The 25,763-nt window shown below is 37.1% G+C and overlaps 1 long non-coding RNA gene across 3 annotated transcripts; it reads right to left on the bottom strand.

Annotated features, from left to right (window-relative positions):
- Positions 1-5,451: 5,451 nt before the first annotated feature.
- On the bottom strand, positions 5,452-25,610 carry LOC131343808 (uncharacterized). 3 transcript variants are annotated; one of them, XR_009203177.1, is made up of 12 exons: positions 24,578-25,609; positions 10,990-11,082; positions 10,482-10,550; positions 10,229-10,363; positions 10,044-10,136; positions 9,802-9,928; positions 9,574-9,686; positions 9,395-9,484; positions 9,012-9,300; positions 8,776-8,903; positions 8,226-8,333; positions 5,452-8,132 (listed from the first exon to the last, which is right to left on the bottom strand). It is a non-coding gene; the product is annotated as an uncharacterized LOC131343808 (long non-coding RNA). The 3 variants fall into 3 exon arrangements; XR_009203176.1 differs by having other exon boundaries at positions 8,776-9,300; positions 24,578-25,610; XR_009203178.1 differs by lacking the exon at positions 9,012-9,300 and having other exon boundaries at positions 24,578-25,610.
- Positions 25,611-25,763: the final 153 nt, after the last annotated feature.

Genomic DNA, 25,763 nt, shown 5'->3' with positions numbered 1-25,763 from the left:
TCAGTTAAACATATTTAAATAAGTTGGAAACTTGACTAAAGTTATAGTAAGAGTAGAAAAGTTTATTAATAAAAAAGACTGCGCAGGACGTCACACACACACACACACACACAGTGCATCCCCTGAGTGAGGTGCTTCCCCTTTCTTTCACGCTGCTTTTATGCATACACTCTTAACAGAAGTTGCATGACTTCAAAAGTTCGAGCTATATTTGCTGGGCAGGGGTCTCCTCTCAGTTCCTTACCCTGCCAACTTAGTTCCCCTTAGAAGTCACATATTGTCTTCAATGATTACAAAAAGAAATACAACTGTCAGCATATTTCAAGTCTTTTGCACACATATACATAACAATCTGCATGTACACAAGCCTCGTACATACATTATTACAGTAAGTTTAAAATTTTCCACTACAGTGTCTACTACTCTACAAAGATTAGTTGCCTCAACACTCAACAGGAAAGTAGAGTGTCAACTATTACAACAAAGGAGGACAGATCTGATGAATGGAGAGAGCAGTTTCGAGACATTGATTTTCCACCGGATCTGACACAAGCAGACTATGACCCTGAGTTGACAAATGATAAAAATTAATTTAGCTTAGAATGAGTGTTTTGTTTTGTTTTTTATCCTGATATGTTTTGTGTTATGCTATTCTTTCATGCTGATTCTGATTCCCTTAGTCGCAAATTTTTTTTCCCCTCTCTTAAGAAGAAACAGAGTAACTATTTTTTAAGTTTTAGTTGATAAAGACATCATTGGAGAGCCAAGGGAAAAGATGACGTCTGGTGTTGGTCTGAAACTGTCTGTGAAATGCTTAAAGTAAATATGTCAAAATTTTGTATATTTAGTTTGTCCTTAAGGACAAAATGGAGGGAAATGTAGTGGAAATTGTAACAAGTAACATAGATGAACAAGTAACCCTTTAGAAACTCTGGTGTGTGTGTTAAAAAATATGAATAAAAGTGATAAAAAAAATATGAATTTAGATATGAAATATGTTTTTTACATGAAAGTGCAAAAATTCATAAGAAACAGTAATATTCCATGAAAATTCACTTAACAAAGTCAACTTTCATCATTTTTCATCAAACAGACTTGTCACAGCGCAGTGTGCTCTCTGCATTGTGCTTCTCTGCCGCTGAAAATGCGATTCCGCAAGTCTCAGCACTCAAAAATTCATAAGAAACATGGAAACAGTGATATTCCATCAAAATTCACAGCAGCCTGGAGGGATTCCACAAAGCTCTATCAAATATAGTTCCAGGTACACAACTGCAGTCTGTATACTCTCTGTGTCTTCCTCTACAGCCATCCGTGGGATTTCTGTCCCTTTCACACATCCGATAATGCCCAACCAGTCAGGTCTCACGTTGCTGCCAAATCACTTTCTTCAGTGGTGCCCATATTGCCTGCCAGTCAGACCACACAGATCACACACACAGATCACAGATCACACAGTACTGGCACATCTCCAATGTGGACCAGAGCTATGCAATATTGAAACAGAGTGTACGAAAGCTATGAACACGTTACCTCTGTTGTCGACCAGCAGGAAGCTGAAGGACCAGACAAAATGTAATATGTGCCCTATATGTATTAAAGTGACGTGGGAAAATAAAGTGAAATTCTGCTGTACATCAATTTTGGTTGATTTTAAAACATAGCATTTCCATTTCCATTTAAATTTTTATTTAACAAAAATATTATTGCAATTTGTTTGATTTCTTTCTTTCTTTTATTGTTTACTTTTGTTTCAGCTATAAATACACTAGTACATAGTTGCATGCTATTGTTTTTTTGTTTTTTTTTTTCATTTCATTGTCTGTACCGCTTATCCGATCTATTCTCAGGTCATGTGGAGCCTGTGCCTATCTCAGGTGTCATCAGGCATCAAGGTAGGATACACCCGTGATAGAGTGCCAACCCATCAAAGGGCACACACACTCATTCAATCACGCAATCACACACTACAGGCAATTTAGCATGTCTTTGTACTGTGGGAGAAAACTGGAGCACATTCGTTCAATCATACACTCCAATCAGCCTAGAAGCATGTCTTTGGACTGTTGGAGGAAACCCACCAAGCACGGGGAGAAAATGCAAACATGCACACACAGTGAACAGGCATGAGACACAAACACAGGATGCTGGAGGTGTGAGGCAAACATGTTAACCACTAAACCACCGTGTATATATTGTAGACACTCCTAATTTTTATTGAGGTATTATTCTTATTCATGTTCAATCATACTCGCTACACTCTTGTTTTTATCAAGTGTTACCTATTTTATGTTTTTTCCCAAATAGATCTACTTTAATTAATAAAATCAACACCTGTAGTATATTTCTTCATTAGTAAACACAAATATTTATAGACTGTAGGTGAGGCCTGATACCCCTCTGCTGGGCCAAGTAAATGAGCAAACATTTGTCATGAACACCAGCCTTTCACAAAACTTCTCCTCCAGGTCTTGTACATTTACGTGGGTGTTAATAACCGTCAGATTACTCTGTAAGGACATGACCATAGCACAACAATGATATCAGATCATGTTAAGGCAGCAGAAATATTAAACAAGCTTTCGTCGTCCTCAAAAATTAAAAAGTAACTTTTTAAAAATTTAAAATTAAAAGTAACTTTCAGACATAAGTCATAAAGATGTATGATAAATGTAAACAAATGGAATATAGGGAGACAAAGCATTCTTACACAAATATACTTTTGATGAAACAAACTTTATTTTAAGGATTCCATGCAGATAGAGTGTTACTTAATTTTGATAAATATCACAGAACAAAATACATCAAACTATAATACTGGGTTTATTAAAGCACTCCTGAGTAAAGGCATTACACTTCATTGACTTATGTGATATAAGTCAATAAAATAAACATAAAATATGAGAAAATAACTGAGAAATATCACAGTGCAAAATACGACAAACTCTGAATATTAGATTTGTTGAAGCATTTCAGAGCAAAAGAATTACATATCTTAATAACTTTATTGCTTGTAAACTATACATACATTCTGGATATTTATGTTAGTAGTTCTTGTACAGGAAGCAAATGTCTTGAGCTTGTTAAAGTACATGGCCAATGAATCCCATTCATGTCCATTCAGGCATATGAGACAAGACCTTTCAGAAATATTAATAATGAGAATTCAACATCCTGCAGGCGTGTGTTATGTAGATAATTGACAAATCCCATGGCATAAAGTATATTATAATATCATAAAGTATATTATAATATATTATATTATAATAATACATTTTATTATTGATATAATTGTGATTTACAATAATGCCGTAGGATCTGAGGGGGCTCGGTGCAATGCAGGGAGTGATAAGAGCTTTGAGGTAAGAGGCTGCTAGTCCATTTTTGGCTTTGTAAGCAAGCATCAGTGTTTTAAATGTGATGTGTGCAGCTACAAGGGCTCCACTGCAATGAGTGTAGCAGTGTGGTGGTGTGTGAGAACTTAGAGGGTGAAAACAAATTGTGCAGCTGCATTTTGGATCATTTGAGAGGCACTCAGAGGTATCTGCCAGCAGAGAGTTGCAGTAGTCCAGTCTTGAAATGACAAGAGACTGAACAAGCACCTATGTGGATAAAAATGGCATAATCTTTATGGTACTATAAAGAAAAAAAACGCCACGAGCGTGTCAAATTAGCAATGTGTGAGAAAAAGGACAGTTTATTATCTATGGTTACCCCAAGATTGCGAGCACTGGTCGCCATGAACAGCAGTTTGCTTTTGCTGGGATTGAGTTTCAGCTGATGAGACCTATCTATCATCAGGTCACGGGAGCCTGTGCCTATCTCAGGTGTCATCGGGCATCAAGGTAGGATACACTCTGGACGGAGTGCCAACCCATCACAGGGCACACACACACTCATTCACGCACACAAACACACACTACGGGCAATTTAGAGACTCCAATCAGCATATTTTTGGACTGTGTGAGAAAACTGGAGCACCCAGAGGAAACTCACCAAGCATGGGGAGAACATGCAAACTCCACACACAAAATGAGCAGGTGCTGAACGTGTGAGGCAAACATGCTAACCACAAGACAACGTGCCATAAATAAAATGTATGTAAATGCAGGAAATGGGATTTAAATTGAAAACCTTTTTTCCACATTTTGTGTTCCCCCCATTTCTCAAACCAAAGTTACACCCTTGGATGACATTTATGTTTCTGTGTTTTTAAAATTGATTAGATATATTTTATAAACTTGTGTTAGTTTTATGAAAACACTTGAAAAAAGAAATGCTGGTAATTAAATAAATTTAATTTAATGGATATATATAGGGATGACAAAAAAGTTCATTAAACAAACATGTGCTTTTTTTTTATTTGATTACAACTGACTTTATTGAAGTTAAAAATAACAAACAATAGGATTTACTTGGTATACTATAGATTTTTGCCTTTTTTGGGGGGCACTGGTTCACTGGTGGTCACCCTCTTTTGAAGCATTGCCCAAGCACTTAATAGCATTAAGCTACTAAACTAACTCTCTTATCTTGTGTTTTTGAGAGTTGGCTTGCTAGCATAGCTGAAATAATGTGGTTGAGGTGGTGTATCAGTTTTACCTATTTAGTTTCATATTTTTTTTATTTATTTATTTATTTTTAATGCATAATGTAAACCTGGAAAAGTTGATTGTACTTAAACCATCTGAGTCAAGTGATCGCCTCAAATGATTTAAGTAATTGACAGTGGAAAAAAATTAATTTGTTTAAGTAGAGTCAACTTAAATTTAAAACATTCCAAAGAAATATTCATATACAATTAATTGCTTTAAGTAATTGACAGTAGAAAATTTTTTAACTGTTTAAGTAGAGTCAGTTTAAATGCAAAATAGTCAGAACTTAATATTTTAGGTCAAATACACTTAAATCATATTTGTACTAAAATAATTGGGATAGCAAAATTCCAATTCAGTTTGCTTTTTCTTTTATGAATGACCACACAATGCAATACCTTTTTTTCCCATTTTATTGAAAGGAACAAAGCAACAAATTGATTTGTTCAACCACTGATGATGATGCTCTTTATGAACTACAAGATCTAAAACCACACAGCAAATTCTGATACTTGGAATAAACTCCCTGTTAGTTAAAATCAACTCAATCATGCGTAACCATCATAAAGACTCCAGCAGTTAACATAACTCTTGCAGTTGAATTTTTGACACTTTTTCAGAGTTAAAATGTAACTCTTTTTGGAGTTAAAATACTAACCTTATGGAGATTAATTGTAACTCTAAAATTGAGTTAATTATAAGATGTACTACCAGTGTTAAAAATCAACACCTAAAAATGTTTAATTTAGCACTTCCTAGAGTTAACATTACTCATTACTGAGTTAACACAACATATTTTATGTGAAAATGACTACACTGAACACCATATTAACTTCAACTTACAGCTTTTATTTGAGCAAATCCATACATTAGATTTACAAATTCCATGCATGGACATATTTTGAAATTAATTGCAGCAAATTGCAAAACATTTACATTTAATACATGTATGCAGCTAACAGAGTAAACTAAAGATGTTTCGTATAAAATTGTATAAAACATTGTCAACACATCACTGCACTATATAAAATCAAGCCTGCAGGATTATAAAAACAGTAGTGCAGTAGGATTGTGTAACCTAGGTTGAGGTAAACATTTAAACATCAGATAAAGTAACAAGGAAGAACTTCACAGTGAACTCATTTCAGTAAGAAATCAGATAATACAACTCTCTGACACAACAAAAAACTGTGAATCACACCAGTATGACATTTGGGCATCAAAAGATTTGAAATGTCTTAATCTTTCCCTTTCTATAAACATTATGTTCCTTGGTATGTTTTCACTCAAGTGAAATGCATGAAAGTGATTCATGTTCAATCAAAACAAAAAACACTTTAACCATTATGTAAAATGATTGAGGTTATTTTGTTGAAAAGTGGCATGTTTTCATCAGTACCTGTGCAAACAAAGAGTCCAACATGATACTCAACACCACATCTTACCCACTTTGTGAGATTGACAGTGGCTTGTGAATCAACATAGATCGATGCACTTATATTTTCTGAAAATTCAAGTGTCTCAAATGAACACATTTTGACTGGACCAGACTAATCTGCTTTTAAAGACAAGCATTCCCAATGATATGCTACTGAAAACTGGTGTTTATTTGCAAGTGATACTGTTAAATTCTTGAAGTTCTTCACAGAATCTTTTAAAAAAAATTGTGCTTTGCTTCAAATCTCAGATCCAGATATGAATGCATGGTCCAGTCCTTCTAATGCACCTTGGGTAGTGGACCATAAAATTATATTTTGGAAGCAACTTTTTTGATGGGTACAGTTCTTTGAAGAGTTGATAATGTTCAACAATAAGGTGCTTTGAATACACTGTCATCCCCTCAGTGATACAGTATGAGTACACAATGTTTATGATGTTTAACAACAAGAGCAACAAGCGCCAGTGCAAATCATCCTCTGGTACTAGGTCGCCAAATATCAAAGGTCTATGTTTGTGACTAAACACAGTGTTTGCGATGCATTTAAGCCTATTCCATCCACAGTCAAGGTTAATATTTGTTGCCTTGTTCTTAGTTTCCAAAATAGCCATAATTAAAAGCATCATGTTTAACAAGCTTTCTTTACAGATGAAATGTTCAATGAGATGTTCAAAAAGTAGTTTGATCTCATATTGACCAACCCCTTCCAAAATATTGTGCATGATGTCAACCACAGTATTCAGCAGTATTAAAATATTGCAGTACTGAGCAGGCTTTTCCTCTTGATGCCAAAAAAGAGGTTAGTGAGGTTAGTGACGATTCGCATGGTTAAATTTGGCAATGTTTTACGCCGGATGCCCTTCCTGACACAACCCTCTCTATTTATCTGGGCTTGGGACCGGCACAGAAGTCACTGGACTGTGACCCCATGGCTAGATTTTGGAGAGCAAATTTATTAGTCGAAAATAAAGGATGACTTTTAAAGTAGCTACCATCACAGAAGTCTTCATATATGTCAGAATGAGTACATATTTGCATAATCTCACAAATGTTTTCATTTCTGAAAATAAACTGGATTTTTTTCAAAATTGGAATATATAATTTATTTATCATTAACAGGAACTTGTTCATAAGTTCCAGTTTTGTAATTTCATCTGGTATCATACCTAACACCAAGGCGTAGTTCAACTGGCTCTACTACTCCCCATTTCTTCCATTTGGTGTCAGTGTTTAATTGGCTGAAAGGGTTGTCCAAACTTTCAAACTTTTATGGATTGTTACCTGGGAGCAGGTTTACAACATGGTTTTTAATATTAAATTGCAGATCTTCCACAAATTCCTCCAAATTTTCAATTGTGGAAAGAACTACAGTATTTGGTACACCACTCCCCAAAAGATTTTCTATAATAGATGCACACATATCTTTCTTGTGAGTCTTCAAATTTCAAATTCAAATTCAAATTTTATTGGTCACATACAAAATCATACACAGTATGACATGTAGTGAAATGCTTTTTACGACTGTCTTACACAAAAAAGAAAGAGTAAAAAGAAAAATTTAAAGTGTGGACATGAAAAATAGTCATATTGAAGGGCCTGATGTATTTCATCATTTAAGGAATGAGAATTGTCTTCTTCATTATCATAACTTGAAGGGGTCTTGTTAGGAGCACATCTGTCACCAATTGAAGAATGTATCTTAATCAGATGTCTCCTAAATCCAGAATAACTAGAGAACTGCAAGCAACAAACTGCTTGACCAAATTTCAGATTTTTTCTAGGATACATTCCATGAATTAGTTTGAGGTGCCTGAACAAAAGCAAAGCTGAACCAAAGGATGAAGTGCAGAGGAAACAACTTAACATTTTGGTTGAATACGACAATTACTGCTTGTTCAACAGCTTTGCTCTCAGCTCTTTGAATTTTCTGACAGCTCATCAAAAGCACCCAAGGATGTACATGACTGACAAGGCAAAGGTTTTTTGTCCAAGACCATGTAAAAGGTGAAAACCTGTGCTTTAGAAGTCCCTGAGGCAAGAAGATATGGCTGAGGGTTTCCTTCAGTAGTCAGGAGATGATCATCAAGGCTTTAGCAAGACTGAAACACAACATAAATGTCCCTTTATAAACAGTTTGTTTGAATATAGGCATTAACTACAATGTTGTCTAAAAGAACCTTGTGAAATTTTACCAGATGATCTGTTGCCTTTCCAACACGAATCTTCTTGGGCCGCTTTCTTTCAGCTGGTTGTGGAGTGAGAAGATGCAGCAGGACAAGAAGACATGTCGCTGTCCAATTCTGGAGAAAATAACAGTGGTTATTTCAAACTAGTCTGTTTGTGGCATCTGTAAGTTACTCCTATGTATTATGTATCATAATATTCTAAAATTATGAAATGTTAGTGGGGTAGTTATTTTAGTTGTGTGCTGGAGAGCAAACAAAATTATTAAATTTGATACTTACTGTACATGCCCAAAGCCAAGGGGACTTTTACTCTTTTACTCTTACTATGTTCTTACACTCATCATGATTTTTTTGTGTAAATAGTTATGAACAGCATTCACCAAGCATAAATTTACTGATGAACTTCCGTAATAGAATATATTTTATGAAATAACTTTGTATTAAGTGTTTTTATCAGACTTTTGGGGAAAATGCTTTTGGGAAATAATCAATAAAAAAACTTTTTAACCAGAAGCTTGATTGACTTAAGTAACAACTTTACTATTTTGATTATCACCTGGATCATCGGTAGTGTCAGATCGTTCATTCAATGCAGCTTTCAGATGCTGTTTGAGAAGAGCAGTCTCTTTAAGGTTCCTGGCCTCACTGATTACTTTTTCTTTAAAACTGGTGGTCTTGCAAAATCTAATTAAAAAAGGAAAGACAACCATTTAGACATCTAATGTAACATAATTCTTATTTAATATTTACCAGTCCTTTGACATCCAAGAAATGAGGAAACATTTCTAGTACATCAGCTGAGTGCTGCCGGTCGTGGAGAATCTGCTTGTGGTAGTGGAAAGTTTCTCTCATCTTTTGGAACACTACGTCATGGTCAGTTGTGTAGTGGAGGAGAAACACGGCTTCCATACACTCATCTCCCATTTTCTGTTAATCTATGGTTCCAATCATTCTTGATAATGTGGGACCTCCTTTTAGTTCCACTATGTCCTGTGATAGAGGAGGTTCTGGATTTACATTGCACAGTCTTTGTACGCCACTCAAGAAAGCCTTTGTTGCTCTGAATGTCATAGAAATGTTCCTGGGGGAAAGCAGTTTCTTAAGTTGGATAAAATACTACAATTGCAATGGTTCAAGAGCATATAAGATTTTTATGGACCGGTAAGCATACTTACATATCCTTTTTTAGAGTATGAGTTTTTTCATGACTCAGGGACACAGTCCCAAGAGCATGGAACTCCTTTGTTGCATTTCTAACAGCTCTGCTGCAAAGGTGAAAACATTTGTCTTAAGATTCTTGTCAGATTTCTTTTTTTAAAAAAGGATAAAGTCATATTTTCTTAAAGCTTCTTACCCTTCTTTTTCATGCATGTGGGCTACAATAATGTTCACCATTAACTGCCTTGTGGAATCTTTCAAACTCCCAGTCTCTTCAATCAGTCTCTTCTTTAATCACAGTCATCCCTGCTGTTTTTTTTAAACAAAAACATTTACCTTAATCTAATAATTGTACATTACCATTACATACATTCTATCAACATTCATGTCTAAAGCATAAGATCTATTAAGTTATAAAAATTACATTTCTTGCATGGACACTGTCCATTAAAGGTTGATTCATTTGAGATCCAGAATAACTGCTGCTTAAACTGCTTGAAAAAGACTTGTCAGACATGGGGAGGAGGGCCCTTGCTGCAGGACAGTCACATCTGAAGATAACAAAAAACAACACAGTATAAGGCACGTCATCCTACTGTCATATGTACCAGGGTGAATATTCCCAGGGCCAGACAAAATAAGTACATTGCATATAACTCTGCTTACCGGTAGTGAGAGTAACATATTCTGTCTGATCTGAGGAGGCACCAAACTCTGTCAGGTCTGAGAAGTTCTTGGATGTTTCAGAAAATGGAAGTTCTGAAATGCACACATTTAGTCTCTGAGTCAGGCTTATTTTGAAAGTTTGAATCTTATCTATTAAACAAAACAAACATTGTTAAATGTCCTACCATCATCACTGTGAATGAAAAAGCACATTTCTTTGGTTGTTATAATTTCTGGAAAGACATCCTCATCCACTTCTATGCCCTGGTCATCTGTGACTTTCAATGTTGTATCCTCTGGTATCAGAAACTTCTGCTGAACTACACCATAACATCAACAACATATTTATAGTTATTTACTAAATAACTATAATTACTGCAATATTTAATTACTATCTGTTACTTACTCTTTATTAACTGAATACTACATATAACTCACCTGCACTGAGAAAATCTGAGAAACAAACTTCTTCCTCCCTCCATGTTGCACTTTTATCAACATTGTGACCTGACATTAAAGAGAAAACGTCACTACGTACACTAGGGCTGGGTTTTGCGACCAATTTGGCGATTCATTAAATTCTTATTTAAATGGTTTAGATTTGATTCAATTCGGTTATCATTCGATAAGTTATCAATATTTTATTTAAAATGCTAGTTTTGCAGACATGGAATCCATATTTAAATATATGCACGTGCATTAAGAATTGATTTGGGGATTTCCTGAATTGAAACAGGCCCTTTGAATTTTTACATAATTTATGCAGCTATTACCTCTTGGTAACAGGAAAGGCACATTATCAGACAAATCAAGTTAAAATCAACTCATTTTCAATTAAACATCTTCATAAATGCTAATTGTCATTACCCAGCTTCCCAAATAATTAAAAACATACAGCAAAATGGCATTATTAAGTAACAATAATAATTCAAATAAAGTTACTCACAGAGCTGCTCTTGAAGAACATAGATGCATCATCCCCAAGAATGACTGGAAGTCCCCTCAGGACAAGACATCTAGTGGCTGTTGGCTCAGTGCTCTACAAGGAGAAAGCATTGTAATGTGTCTTTGAACAAAAAACAGTAGGGCAATAAATGAGACTAATGTGGGCATGTATCTTTTCAAAGTTAAATCAATTGTTTTATTCACTAAATTACATTAGCTTCAGGGTCCAAAAATATTCAATAAATTTAAAATTTATAACTGTTTCCAAACCTTATGTGAAACAACATAAGTTGAGAGCTACTGTAAAAATACCATGCTTTTTTCAAATGCTCAGTATGTATTGGAGTCAACCTCAAATTTACACACATTCAGATGTACACATATTTCTAACTAGAAAAGTTTCAACTGTTCCCAATTTGGAGTAGTTTAACAGAGAAAACAACTCAACAAGTTCCAAGAAAATGCTGTCGCCTTTACTGCAGTCAACTGTCATTATAGTCTAAACTTGTGAATAACAGAAAATGCAAATGTCGTTTTTTCAACTGCATGTTACTGCAGATAATTTCCAGGCAGAAAACATATTTGTCCAAGGAGAAGGTAAATTGCAGAAAAGACCAAATTTACTCTGTGAAATAAAGAAAAATGTGCAATTTTCTCAATATCCTCCAACAAACAAGCCCAGACTAGTCTTGAGTCTTGAGCCAATCACAACCTGGAAAAGTGCTGCAACAGGGGTGTGGCCCTAGGTAAAACCTCATAGTTTAAGTTTGTTAAAGTTACAAAATTAAGTACACATAGTGATTGTCTTATATACTCATACTGTTTAAGTAATGCAATAAAACTCATTTTATTAAAGTGATATTTACTCAAACTGTTTGCATAGAAACAACAGTGTAAAACATGTTTCATGCACTCACATAGACTTGTTTTTGTTCTCTCAGCAGATAAGTTGTGCAAGTTAAGGTTATGGGGTAACCTGGAAAGGTGAGTGAATATATGGATTTAGCTCAGGCTACACTCATGCAGAAAAGGTATTTCAGTAAGCCAGCAATTTGTCAGACAGCAGCAAATAGAAAAAAAACACAGAACTCATACATTTTTTAAAATCATGGGCAAGAAAATGCAGTCTTTTAGTGTATTACCAATGCTTGAGTTCTCTCAGACCCTCTGTATCATGGATCTATTCAGTAAACAAAATGGTTTCATGGCAGAGACTTCAGAATATAGTATATATACAGACTATAGACTGAAACTCTATAAATATTTGGCTAAAATTATCAACTGAACCGCTGCTAAAACTAATCAGTTCTTCTCTTAGTACTGGCTATGTGCCTAAACCTTTTAAACTAGTGGTTATCAAAACCCTGGTTAAAAAACCTGACCTTAACCCATGTCAGCTGTTCATCTACAGGTCAATATTAAACCTTCCCTTTATCTCCAAGATCCTAGAAAAGTTTGCAGCACAGCAGTTATGCTCATACCCACATAGGAACTTGCGGTTTTTACTTGACCTTTGTGCAGCTTCTGACACCACTGATTATACTATTCCACATAATAAACTAGAAAGTATTGTTGGTGTTAATAAGGGGACATCTAATCTCCAGTTAGTCCAGAATGCAGCAGCTAGATCTTAACTCGAACCAGAAGATATGAACATATCACGCCTTTCTTATCCACACTCTGCATTGGCTCCCAGTAAAATTTTGCATTGATTATAAAATACCATTGACCTATAAAGTGCTCAATGCTCCTGAGCAATCCTATATTTTTTTTATGATCTGACACGCCTCATGTGATTAAAAGGTGCTGACTATTTGGTAATTCCTCTAGTAGTAAAGACTACAGCAGGGGCAAGGGGAGTGTTTTGTTGAATGCTAGATGAGATGAGATGAGATGTTTGGATGCTGTCACCTGCCCACTCTCACATGTTGTAGCTAACATGTAACATGTCTCACAGTGGTAGTTAAGTGGTTGGATTGCAGATTGGACAGTTGTGAGTTGAAATCACACAACGACCAAGCTGCCACTGCTGGGCCCTTAAGCAAGGCCTTGAACCTTCAACTACTCAGTATTAAAGAGATTAATGTAATTTGCTCTGGATAGGGGTGTTTGCCAAAATGCCAGAAATGTAAATGTTTACTCAGGAGTGGTTGGCTGCATTTTGTCCCAGAAAGCCTCATGTCTGTGTCACCTTCTGGCTCTATCCTTTGGTTATGTTGTCATAGTCCTGTTGGAGTCCCCGCTTGCACTTTGCATGCAATGCACTTTGTCCTTAACCATTACATGATTATAAACATATCTAATATTCCCTGTCTCTCTCTCTCTCTGTCAAATCTATAATTAGTTGAGAAATTACACTGATTTATAAGATGCTCAAAAGCCAAAATTGCCTCAGGCTTACACATTGGGAAAACAAACTTAATTTTAAACTTTGCCATTTTTAATTTCAGAATTTTTAGATTTCTCTAAAGCTACTTTGAGATAATGTCCATTGTTAAAAGTACTATACAAATAAAATTGAATTGAACTGATTGGTAGAAATCCTGGTTGGATGTCATTGGTGGTTGTAGTTTTTCTCAGTATGGAATTTGCACTATTTATTCATTGAACGTGTGATCTGATTATTCTGTCTGACTAACTAGCTAAAGCCTCCCTATGATCTCTCCTTTCAAGCAATTGTATCCCACTCTACATTTAGATATATTACTAACAATAAATCAAACCAACATATGTCAAAATATTCAAACTGTTCCTTAAAGGATTATTATAAATGGTTATGGGTTAAATTACATTTAATTATTGTAGGACTTCATAGTCTTTGGGCTCAGTTTGTCATTAAAACTTTTGTACTGGTGTTTCATTGGAATGCATTATATTTAAAGTCTTTCAAATATTGTTCATCTACATTTTCACATGACTGAAAGACTAAAAAATAACCTACTCATGGTTGAACACATTCTACATCTGTTGGACAGTTGGGTTTTTTCATCACCATTCTAACTGTCTGTCATTCACTACACTGGTTATTAGAGGACTATCAGGCTGTTGGCAATAGCCAAGAGTACCAACACATTGTTTCTTCTTATGTGTATAATGAATTGTTAGAAATTACATATAATTTATTTTATTTTATTTATTATTATTTATTTATTATTCTGAACAAACATACCATCACAGCTGAGAGCAAAAACCAGGAAAAGCAAATAATAATAGATAGAGATAACAGTAAAGTAAATACACATACACATGCACAAAACAGCATAAAGTAATAAATGTGCAACTAAATCAAACTGAGCAAGGCACCCAGTAATGTCCATTTGCACGTAGGTTTAAGTAATGCCCCACAGTCTGACAACTCAAATTGTCTCCCAGATGGGAGAGAAAGATTCCAAATTTTGTAAAATTTATATGGTTTGTTATTGTATTGCAGTGGATTGCTGAGAAAGCACATAAAAGGACACAGGTGTAGCATATGCCTTTGGAATCTCTGCATAACCCACCAAGCACAGGGAGAACATGCATCTTCTTTTTTTTTTACAGCCTCTCTTCTCTTCTCTTATTGTTCTCTCATTCTCTAATCTGTCTTGCTGCTTGTATCTTGTCTACTTCATGTTCTTGGTGACTTTTCTGTCCTATTTCTTTGAGGGTGGAATCATCAGAGGGTATCTCTGAGACTTTGTCTTTCTATTGTCCATTGTCTTCACAGCCGGCAATCCCTGTGCACTCTCACTCAGAGCCGTTTCTCCGGTGCAGATTAATTACAAGAGCCGTGTTCCAATCGGAAAGTGATTCCCCTCCAAGTGAACTGTACAGGGAGCAGGATGCACACTTTAAAGTGCACTGCGACACGGGCCCGAAACATCAGCAATCCATTGCTCCTCCTGTAATAGCCCGGATGTTAAGACCTGCATTTTTCGACCTGAATTTGAAGGCTCATATTTTTCCCACCTGAATTTAAGGCTCATATTTTTCCCACCTGAATTTTAATACCTGATTTTTTTCCACCTGAATTTGAGGTTGAAAAATAATGAAGATTGTATTTTTTTTGTATTCTGTGTTTGTGTTCTTTTGATCCCAACTTGAACTTGTGTTCGACTGCCAGGGCAAATACCTGTGGGGACATGGGGCGACTTTGCCTTGTTCCCCTGCTCAGTAAAAAGACTGTGGACTGGATGACATTGGTCAAGATTAGAGGCTTTCAGTGATGCATAAAGCAGCATCACCCATTTTATAGTCTTACTACCTAAACTGAGTTTGTCTAAAACCTGTAGAAGATATATATATATTATTATTAATTTATATATATTATTATTAATATATATATATATATATATATATATATATATATATATATATATATATATATATATATTATTGCAGTAATTGTGGCCTTAAATAAATCTGGTCTTCTTCTTCTTTCAGCTTTTCCCTTCAGGGGTGGCCACAGCGAATCATCTCTCTCCACCTATTTCTATCTTCTGCATCCTCAACACTTGCACCCACTAGCTTCAATATCCTCATTCATTACATCCATATACCTCCTCTTTGGCCTCCCTCTTTGCCTCCTTCCTGGCAGCTCCATGTCCAACATTCTCCTACCAATATACTCACTCTCCCTCCTCTGGACATGTCCAAACCATCTTAATCTGTCCTCCCTAACTTTGTCCCCCAAACATCCAACATGAGCTGTCCCTCTGATGTACTCGTTCCTAATCCTGTCCAACCTTGTCACTCCCAAAGAGAACCTCAACATCTTCAGCTCTGCTACCTCCAGCTCTGACTCCTGTCTTTGTCTCAGTGACACTGTCTCCAAACCATACAGCATGGCCGGTCTCGCCACTGTCTTGTACACCTTCCCCTTGATTCTTGCTGAAATTTTTCTATCACACAGAACTCCCGACACCTTTCTCCACCCTTTCCAACCTGCCTGCACTCGCTTCTTTACCTCTTTCCCACACTCTCCATTACTCTGGACTGTTGACCCCAAGTACTTAAATAAATCTGGTCTGGTCAGTGGAAATAATATCTGGAAGTATTGCTGGACAAAACTTTGAATATTATCTTTCTGTCTACATTCAATAGTGAGATTGGCTGGTAGGATGTGCATTCTTCTGCTGGCTGTTTTTTTTAATGTCTTTGACATTGTGGCAAACTGCCTGAATTGAAAGATTGAGACAGCATTCTAAGTAGAAGAGGAACCCATGATGAGCCCATCGGGTGCAGGAGCCTTATTGTTACATTAGGTTTTAACAATAGATTATATTCTTCTTCAGTTATAGGCTTATTAAGCATCTCTCTTTTTTCATTTGATATTCTAGGCAAATTAAGGCCATTCAGGAGGCACTTCTTATCAGACTCAGATGAGGTATCTGCAGTGAGGGAAAAAATTACTTGATCCCCTGCTGATTGTGTACGTTTGCCCACTGACAAAGAAATGATCAGTCTGTAATTTTAATGGTAGGTTTATCTGAACAGTGAGAGACAGAATAACAACAAAATATCCAGAAAAACACATTTCAAAAAAGTTATACATTGATTTGCATTTTATTGAGTGAAATAAGTATTTGACCCCTTTGCAAAACATGACTTAGTACTTGGTGACAAACCCTTGTTGCCAATCACAGATGTCAGACATTTCTTGTACTTGGCCACCAGGTTTGCACACATCTCAAGGAATTTGGGCCCACTCCTCTTTGTATCCACGACCAATTTTCAATGCCCTGGCTGAGGGAAGGAGGTTCTCACTCAAGATTTGACGGTACATGGCTCCGTCCATCGTCCCTTTGATGCGGTGCGGTTGTCCTGTCCCCTTAGCAGAAAAACACCCCCCAAAGCATAATGTTTCCACCTCCACGTTTGACGGTGGGGATGGTCTTCTTGGAGTCATAGGCAGCATTCCTCCTCCTCCAAACACAGCGAGTTGAGTTGATGCCAAAGAGCTGAATTTTGGTCTCATTTGACCACAACACTTTCACCCAGTTCTCCTCTGAATTATTCAGATGTTCACTGGCTAACTTCAGATGAGCCTGTACATGTGCTTTCATTAGCAGGGGGACCTTGGGGGTGCTACTGGATTTCAGTCTTTCACGGCGTAGTGTGTTACCAATTGTTTTCTTGGTGACTATGGTCCCAGCTGCCTTGAGATCATTGACAAAATCCTCCAGTGTAATTCTGGGCTGATTCCTTGCTGTTCTCATGATCAGTGAAACTCCATGAGGTGAGATCTTGCATGGAGCCCCAGACCGAGGAAGATTGACAGTCCTTTTGTGTTTCTTCCATTTGGGAATAATCACACCAACTGTTGTCACCTTCTCATCAAGCTGCTTGGCGATGGTCTTGTAGCTCATTCCAGCCTTGTGTAGGTCTACAATCTTGTCCCTGACATCCATGTACAGCTCTTTGGTCTTGGCCATGATGGAGAGTTTGGAATCTGATTGATTGCTTCCTTCTGTGGACAGGTGTCTTTCATACAGTTAATGAGCTGAGATTAAGAGCACTCCCCGAGAGTGCTCCTACTGTAATCTCAGCTCCTTACCTGTATAAAAGACACCTGGGAGCCAGAAATCTCTCTGATTGATAGGGGATCAAATATTTATTTCACTCACTAAAATGCAAATCAATGTAGAACTTTTCTGAAATGCGTTTTTCTGGATTTTTTTGTTGTTATTCTGTCTCTCACTTTTCAAATACACCTACCATTAAAATTACAGACTGATCATTTCTTTGTCAATGGGCAAATGTACAAAATCAACAGGGGATCAAATAATTTTTTCCCTCACTGTACATCCAATTTGTACAGCTTCTCATAAAACAACTGGAAAATTGTATTAATCTCTTTATTATTACATACTTTCTGGCCAGATGGGTTTTTCACAAATGGAAGGGTCTGTGAATCTGTTCTATTCTTCAACAAATTTATCAAATACCTGCTTGGTTTGTTGTTGCCAAATTCATAAAGGCTCTTTTTGGAATACATGAGGGATTTCTCTGCATTACTCAGCAGAATCACTGTAACAGTAGTATTTCAAGTCTGCAAAATTTCAGTTGGGCATTATGTTCTTTTACTAGTTTATTCAGTTCTATTTCAAATTTTGTCTGGACTTTCCTTTTTTCTTTTCTTTTTAGCTACATGTGATATAACACCGCCACAGGTATAAGCTGTATCCCAGAGGAGACCTGCAGACACATCTGTTTTATCATTACCTTTTAAAAACATTCTAAATTGTTCTGAAAAATAATTCTTTAAGTAGGGAGCTTTGACCAAATAATGACTGAATTGCCAGTATTTTAGCTGTTGCTTCTCCTACTAATCAATTCAAGAATCTTTGAAGCATGATCTGAAAGTACTATGTTGCCAATAGTGCAAGACAACATTTTTCACACTCCATAGTCACAGAGGGAGTGACTAGATGTAAAGAGGTTATCTATCTTGGAGAAGGCTTATGAAAAAAGAAACGTGTATTCTCTATTGTTGGGATGTAAAGCTGTCCATACTTTAAAATGCCAATTTGAATTTTTGTAATTTCATTATATTTTAGCAACATTTTACCAAGTTTGAACGGGCCATTATGTGTGATTTATCTTATCTAAACACTAAGTCACCTGTGATTACTGAGGATGCAAAAGCCAGTCAGAAAATTTGGAGAAGATAGCTGTGAAAAACGACTGGGGAAGAGGCATAGACATTCAAACAGGAAACGTTCTCCACACAAGGTGCCCTTAACCATTATATACATCCCAGTTTTGTCACTTTGGATTTCAATTTCAATCCTTCGGTCCTACTAAAGGAAGCGTGGAAAACTTGTCCCACTCAGACCTGTTTAGCTTCAAATGCTCTAGTTCAGTCAAATGTGTCTCCTAGTGCAGGGGTTCCCAAACTTTTTAGCTCACTTTTAGCCCAATAATATCCTAAGCCTAAAGCGAAAAAAATACCTATGTGCACATGTCGGAATGTTTAACATAGTGCTGTAAATTGAGCTGATGCAACTGACACTATTGCTGTATCGTTAATCTGTCGTAATCACCGCAGGTGTCGCGATTGAACGGAAAGAAAATCGTAAGGCTGATGGCTTTTTAATTTGCGTGTTTTTTTTAATGTAACAATTAACTTTTTTATCTTTTGTTAGTTACGGATAAAACATGCTTTTTCTTTTTTTTTTTTAACAACAATTAGGGATGCAACAATACAGTTAACCCACGGTTCAATACCTACCGTGGTTTTTACCCACGGTTTTCGGCTCGGTTCAGATAGCTTGGCAAATTAAAGGTTTTTTTCCATTATTCTTTGTTTAGATGACAGGAACAGTAAGTATGTTAAGAAGAAAAAAACTGGTTTTAGTTGCAATTCTCTTTATTTTACTTAAATGCAAAAATCAACTAACACAATGAAAGTGTACTGAAAATAGTGAGGTATAAAAATTAGCGCTTGTATGACTTTATTACAGGAGACGGGTTTGGACGGCACTCTTTATTTCCCAATCCGCTCTGTAATGACCAGTCACAGTGAGATAACTCTCTGTTACCCCCGAGCTCCAGCTATCTGTTATTAGAGCAAGGCTTTGTGCTTTAACCAAAGCATTTTCAAATTTTTTGCGCGTTTTTTCGTAGAGGTCGGAAAAAAAGGCTCCCGCTTCCACACAGTGATATCTCTGGGTGATGGAGCTGTAGATGTGTGGTCATGTTGGAAGTATTTCCATGTCAGTATCTAACGTGTGTAACAGTGCTTAAACACAGTCATTTTTTGTTTACCGTTTTTGTCTCATCAGCATCATGGTCAACAACAAATGTCCCCACACCACAGATCTGAATCATGAAGCTGCTTCCACGTGTTTGTGTCTTGCTTCACCGCTCTCCAGGGTTAGAGTGAAACCTGACACCAGCATCACAAGCATGGTCACCGCCCCTAACTTTATTGCTCACTGATTTACTCGCGGGGAGGTGTATCTGTCTCAGCACGTAGACATACCGTGCAGGCAAACACACACAGGAGGGACATAGAGTAATAGAGCGCATGAAGGAAATTTTTTTTTTTTTAAACACATGGTTATTATTGTTTTCAAGAAAAAAACGAAAAACCGCGGTTCGCATATGCATATTGAACCGTGGAGGTCGTACCGAACGGTTCAATATTATATTGAGTATTGTGGCATCCCTAATAACAATACAATAGAACAATGACCACAGATCACAAATCAAGCACACCACAACTTAGGGCCACAGATACAAAAATAAAATATACAGCCACAACTACAGGCTAAGGTTCATGCTGACCTACCAAGATTCGCAAAAAAAATGTGTGAAATCCTGGAACTTATATATCCAAAAAAAGGAGTCCATATCTGATAAAACATACCTATTTTCCCTTTTGACCAATAAGTAATATATTCCAGTGAGAGAAAATCAAATATCACTTCATGCCACTCTGAGACTGTTGGTGGTTTATCAGAAATCCATTTAAGGAGAATACTCTTACGGGCAGCATAAGTAAGTAGATTAAACAACTTTTTGTTTGAGGCACTTTTTATATTGTTATCAACAGTACCCAGCAAAAAATAAAGTGGATTGAAGTCACATTCTGTATTAAATATTAAATTCAATCTCCTATGAATTTCTACCCAGTAAGCAATCAATGTGTATACATTTCCATGTGCAATGAACAAAGTCACCCTTCTCTATCTTACATTTCAAACACAGCGGAGAATTATTTGGGTTAAATTTATGTCTGCGCAATGGAGTAAATTGGAGACGATGTAAGTATTTGTACTGTAACTCTTTAGTCCTGTTGCAGATTGAAATGTTGCCAACATACTGCCAAATTTGGGTCCAACTATCCACATCAATTGAGAGCCCCAAGTCTTGTTCCCAAATAGACTGAATTGCTTCGGTATTAGCTTTTGCTCCTTGTAGGAGAGCTTCATAGCTTCTTCTAATTAATGACCTCCTTGAACTATTATTCAGGAGCTGTTCTGTTGGAGTGGGACAACAGGAAAATCCAGGACCAACATGCTTCTGCACAAAACTCCTAATTTGTAAATATCTGAAAAAGTTATTTTGGGGTAATTTAAACTTACCCCTTAACTGTTCAAATGATAACACCTCTCCTTCGAACAGATCTTTTATAGTGGTTATACCAGCATCTCTCCACAACATAAAACCGTTATCCCAGGCTGAAGATCAGGATTTCCTTGTATTGGAGTGATAGATGACAAGATTTTGGCCTTACCCTCCCAGCTCTTGATTAATTTCCACACTCGTAAAGTATTTACGGACAATCTTGTTCTGCCCTACACCGGGTATTTTTTCCCCACCCAAAGCAAATGGAAGACAAGCCAGTGAGACTGAAGAACCATCAACCAAGCTGTGATTCAATATCCAACCAAACTGAGTCAGGATAATTTTTCACCCATTCAAAAATATAACAAAACTGGGAGGCTAGTTGATACAGCTTAATGTCCGGAGCTGCCAGCCCTCCTTTATTCCCAGGGAGTTGCATCTTAGCTAGTTTTAATCTTGGTTTCTTCCGGTTCCAAATAAAATAAATGAAACAGTTTAATTGTTGCTGAGTTTAGGAGAATTGGAATCATTTGGAATAAATACAAGAAATGCGGCAGCACTATCATCTTGAACAAACCTATCCTGCCTAACAGACAATGGCAGGGGAGACCATCTATCCAAATCCTCCTGTACCCGTCGAAGGAGTGGGTCAAAATTTGTCTTATACATTTGCTTTAACAGTGGAGTGACAAATATACCAAGATAGGTGAAACCCCTCCTGGCCCATTTAAAAGGAAACGAAGCTGTAGTAGTGAAAGACCTTTGCTTTCCCAAAGGCATAATCTCTGACTTAGAAAAATTAATTTTATAACCCGAAACTTTACTAAACTGTTCAATAACATCCATAATCACTGGAATAGATTCCTTCGGTTGAGTAACAAACAAAAGGATGTCATCCGCATATAAAGCTATTTTATGTTGCTTACCATTAACCAAAAAAACAGAAATATTCGGATTACACCTCACTGCCTCAGCTAGAGGTTCAATAACCATAGCAAAAAGCAGGAGTGACAACAGACAACCCTGTCTAGTGCCCCTCTCAAGGTTAAAATTCTCTGAATGCCTGCCATTTGTGATAACTGCTGCTACTGGGTTATCATACATTATTTTGACCCATTGGATAAAAACGTCCCCTACCTAGAACAACTTCAGTGTATGAAACAGAAACAAATCAAATGCTTTTTCAGCATCTAAACAAATAACCATGCTATTTAAGTTGTGATACTGTGACAACTGTATGATATTAAGCAATCTTCTTACATCATCATTTAAGTAGCGTCCGTGAATAAACCCAGTTTGGTCAGCCTTTATAATACTTGGCAATATCTTCTCCAATCTCAGAGCTAAGGCCTTAGACAGCAATTTAAAATCTGTGTTTAGAAGGCTAATAGGCCTATATGAAGAACACTCATCCTCTGGTTTCCCTTTTTTAAGTATAAGGCTGATATTAGCCTCTCTAAGAGATATGGGTAGAGAGTTCTGTTCAAAAGAGAAATGTAACATCCGGAGCAACGGTCCCAACACCAAAGGGTGACATTCTTTATAAAACTCTACACTGAAACCATCAGGTCCTGGCGTTTTCCCTGATTGTGTCATTTGCAAGGCCTCCAAAAGCTCCTCTTTATCTATAGGCTGATTTAACTCCTTTCTTTGTACATCACTAATTTTTGGTAAATTTATTTTTGAGAAAAATGTTTCAATCAGTCCAGCCCTATTAACTATTTTCTCAGTAGCATACAAGTCAGCATAGAATCTTTTAAATGTGAGATTAATGCTTTTATTATCAAATATTTTCTGGCCAGAAAAATCTTTAATACATGAAATATTTTGTGAGTCAGCCTTCTTTTTCACAAGGGAGGCCAAATATTTACTTGGTTTGTTGCCAAACTCATACAACTTTTGTTTGACAAACCAGATATTCTGACGTGCCTTCTGTGTAAAAAAGGAATTAAGTGCCGCTCTTGCAGCCAAAGTAATATTGAGATTGGCATCAGATGAATCTCGCATATAGCCCCCCTCATCCTCAGACAGCTGCAACTCCAGCACCCGCTGTTTTTCTAAGTCTTCTCGTTTCTTCTTACTCTCATATACAATAATAAGGCCGCGGGAAAAAGCTTTACAGGTTTCCCATAATATTGAGAGGGGAACCCCTAATGTATTATTAATTATGTAAAAAAATTAAAATTCTGAATTGAAATATGAAACAAAGTTAGGGTCTTTCAATAAGTAAGGGTGAAACCTCCATCTGCCAAATTGAGGCACTTTATCACCATGTAAAATTTCCATGAACAATGGTGCATGATCTGAAATAGCAATGTTACCAATCTCACATGAAACAACCGAAGATAACAAAGCTTTAGGGGTAAAGAAATAATCGATCCTTGAGCTAGTCTTATGAAACCCTGAAAAATAAGTAAACCCTTTAACACCATAATTAAGCATTCTCCAAACGTCAATATATCCCAGATCAGCACAAATCTTTGCTACCAGCCTAGCTCACTTAGAGGGAAAAATCCCACCTGCAGGGGATTTATCCACAAGGGGGTCCATTAGGCAATTCAGATCACCCCCCACTACGGATTGTGTACAGGCAAACTCAGCCAATTGACCAAATGCCTTAGACAAAGTCAGGAGGATGGTTCGGAGGCATATACACATTCATAAGCGAAATATATTCAACAAAGAGTAAACCTTTTATCAGAACATATCTCCCCCCCTTGTCCTTAATACACGTGTCCAATGTAAAAGGTAATTTTTTGTTAATGAAAATACACACACCCATACTATTTGAAGCGAAAGATGCAAAAAATACCTGGCCCACCCAGTCCCTCTGGAGTTTCAAATGCTCTGCATCTTTCATATGAGTCTCTTGAAGCAGAGCTATATCCACCTTTTTATTCTTCAAAAAAGAAATAACTTTTTCCTCTTGGTTGGATGATGCATGCCCCGTATATTCCATGAACAGATTTTTAAAGTTGTTTGGCCCATTGCTGCAGAAACATTTGATGTTGGTATCTCAACTGCACAGATAACAACATTTTAATAGGAACTTCTGTGGTCTGTAGAAACATTTCATGTTGATATCCCAGATGCAAAAATAAAAGCACCTTAGTAAAAACTTCTGTGGTCTTCATCAAAACCCAACTATGTACAAGACTGTAAACAGTCAAACACAAATATACGTGACATAAGAAAGCCCAGTAAAAAAAACCCTGCAAACAAACCCAAACCAAAGTAAAAAGAAAATAAGAAAAAGAGATAGGGGAGTAACCATCAGAGGTATCAAAGACCCTACACCTGACTGTGTATGCAGGAATGTTGTTCCCGCTCTGGCCTTCAAATAGTCCCAAATCAAAACAGCCCATTAATATAACTGTATTTCACCTAAGCAAAAAAGTCATTAACATTCTGGCAAAAAAACAAAAACAAAACATGAGCTCAGTCACAGTGTTCAAGCCACTGACACATCATTCGCATCAATAGTCGGGCAGCGCAGAGTCAATAAATGCCATAGCTTTTTCTGGACTGTTAAATACCTTAACAGAGTTATCAGTTGTTATCCTCAGAACGGCAGGGTAAGTTATGGAGTAGCGAAGTCCCATATCCTGAAGTCTTTTCCGAGCGTTGTCAAATCTGCGGCGTTTCCTTTGTGTCTCCGCAGAAAAATCCTGAAAGAAGTGGATTCTCTTCCCCTTGAAAAGTACGTCTTTTAGCTTCCTTGCTGCATCCATCGCTCGCTGATGATCTGCGAAGTTGTGAAATCGAACGATCATAGGCTGGGTGTACCTCTCGGTCCCTGGGGCACCAATCCTATGTGCTCGTTCTAGCTTCACTCGCCCGCTTTTCGTCTCCAGGTGGAGTATGTCGGGAATCTATTTTTCCATGAAGTCAACCGCCACCTGACCCTCCGTCCTCTCCGGAAGACCGATAATCCTCAAATTACGACGTCGCCCTCTGTTTTCTTGATCATCCAGCCACTCAGTTAAGGAAGCAATCATCTTTTCCATTTGCACAACCCGACTCTCAGTCCCAGTAGACGTGTTTTCAAGAACTAAGATTCGCTGCTCCGCTTCTTCAACTCTATTAGTGCGCTGCACTTCTTTGGAAACATCCTGTATCTTCTCCAGTATCAGCTCTAGTTTTGAATCAATCATTCTTGCGATATTAGCCGTCAGCAATTCCACTACCCTACTAGTTTCAGGACTTAGATCTGTAGCGACGTGTGTAAGTAGGGTAGTTTGATCACTGCTCGGTTCAGCCTCGTGGGGAGTCGTGCCATCTTTCTTCTCCGCGGGTTTTTTCGTACTTTTAGCCAGCATTTTCACTAAAGATGGTCCCCAAAAGTTTTCCAGTGACATGAAAAAACACTATAGCTCACGTTTATGAAAACAATGGCTGTCACACAACTTAAATCAGGATAATTTTCAACAATTAAGCCGGAGCCTAACTCAAACACCGCTACTCGGTAACCTGCATCGCTCCGCCCCCCAAAACATGCTATTTCTAATAGTTTAAAAAGTTTACTTGATTTCTGGAAATCATCTCGCGACCCACCCTCACTGATCCACTATTCTAGATAAAGGCTAAAGCATTGCTTAATTTGAGCTGGATCCTGCCGGATCCTGCTCCGGAAAATGTCCGATTTTCGTGTTTTGCGTTTGCAGTATTTATTTTAATCGATCCTTAACTTGTGCCTGGCGACCGGACAGCGTGTGTGTATGT

The sequence above is a fragment of the Hemibagrus wyckioides genome, linkage group LG22 (genome assembly GCF_019097595.1).
Source record: "Hemibagrus wyckioides isolate EC202008001 linkage group LG22, SWU_Hwy_1.0, whole genome shotgun sequence".
NCBI classification, from domain to species: domain Eukaryota; kingdom Metazoa; phylum Chordata; class Actinopteri; order Siluriformes; family Bagridae; genus Hemibagrus; species Hemibagrus wyckioides.
The sequence above is the reverse complement of the archived record's forward strand: the minus strand, read 5'-3'. Positions and strand labels throughout refer to the sequence as shown.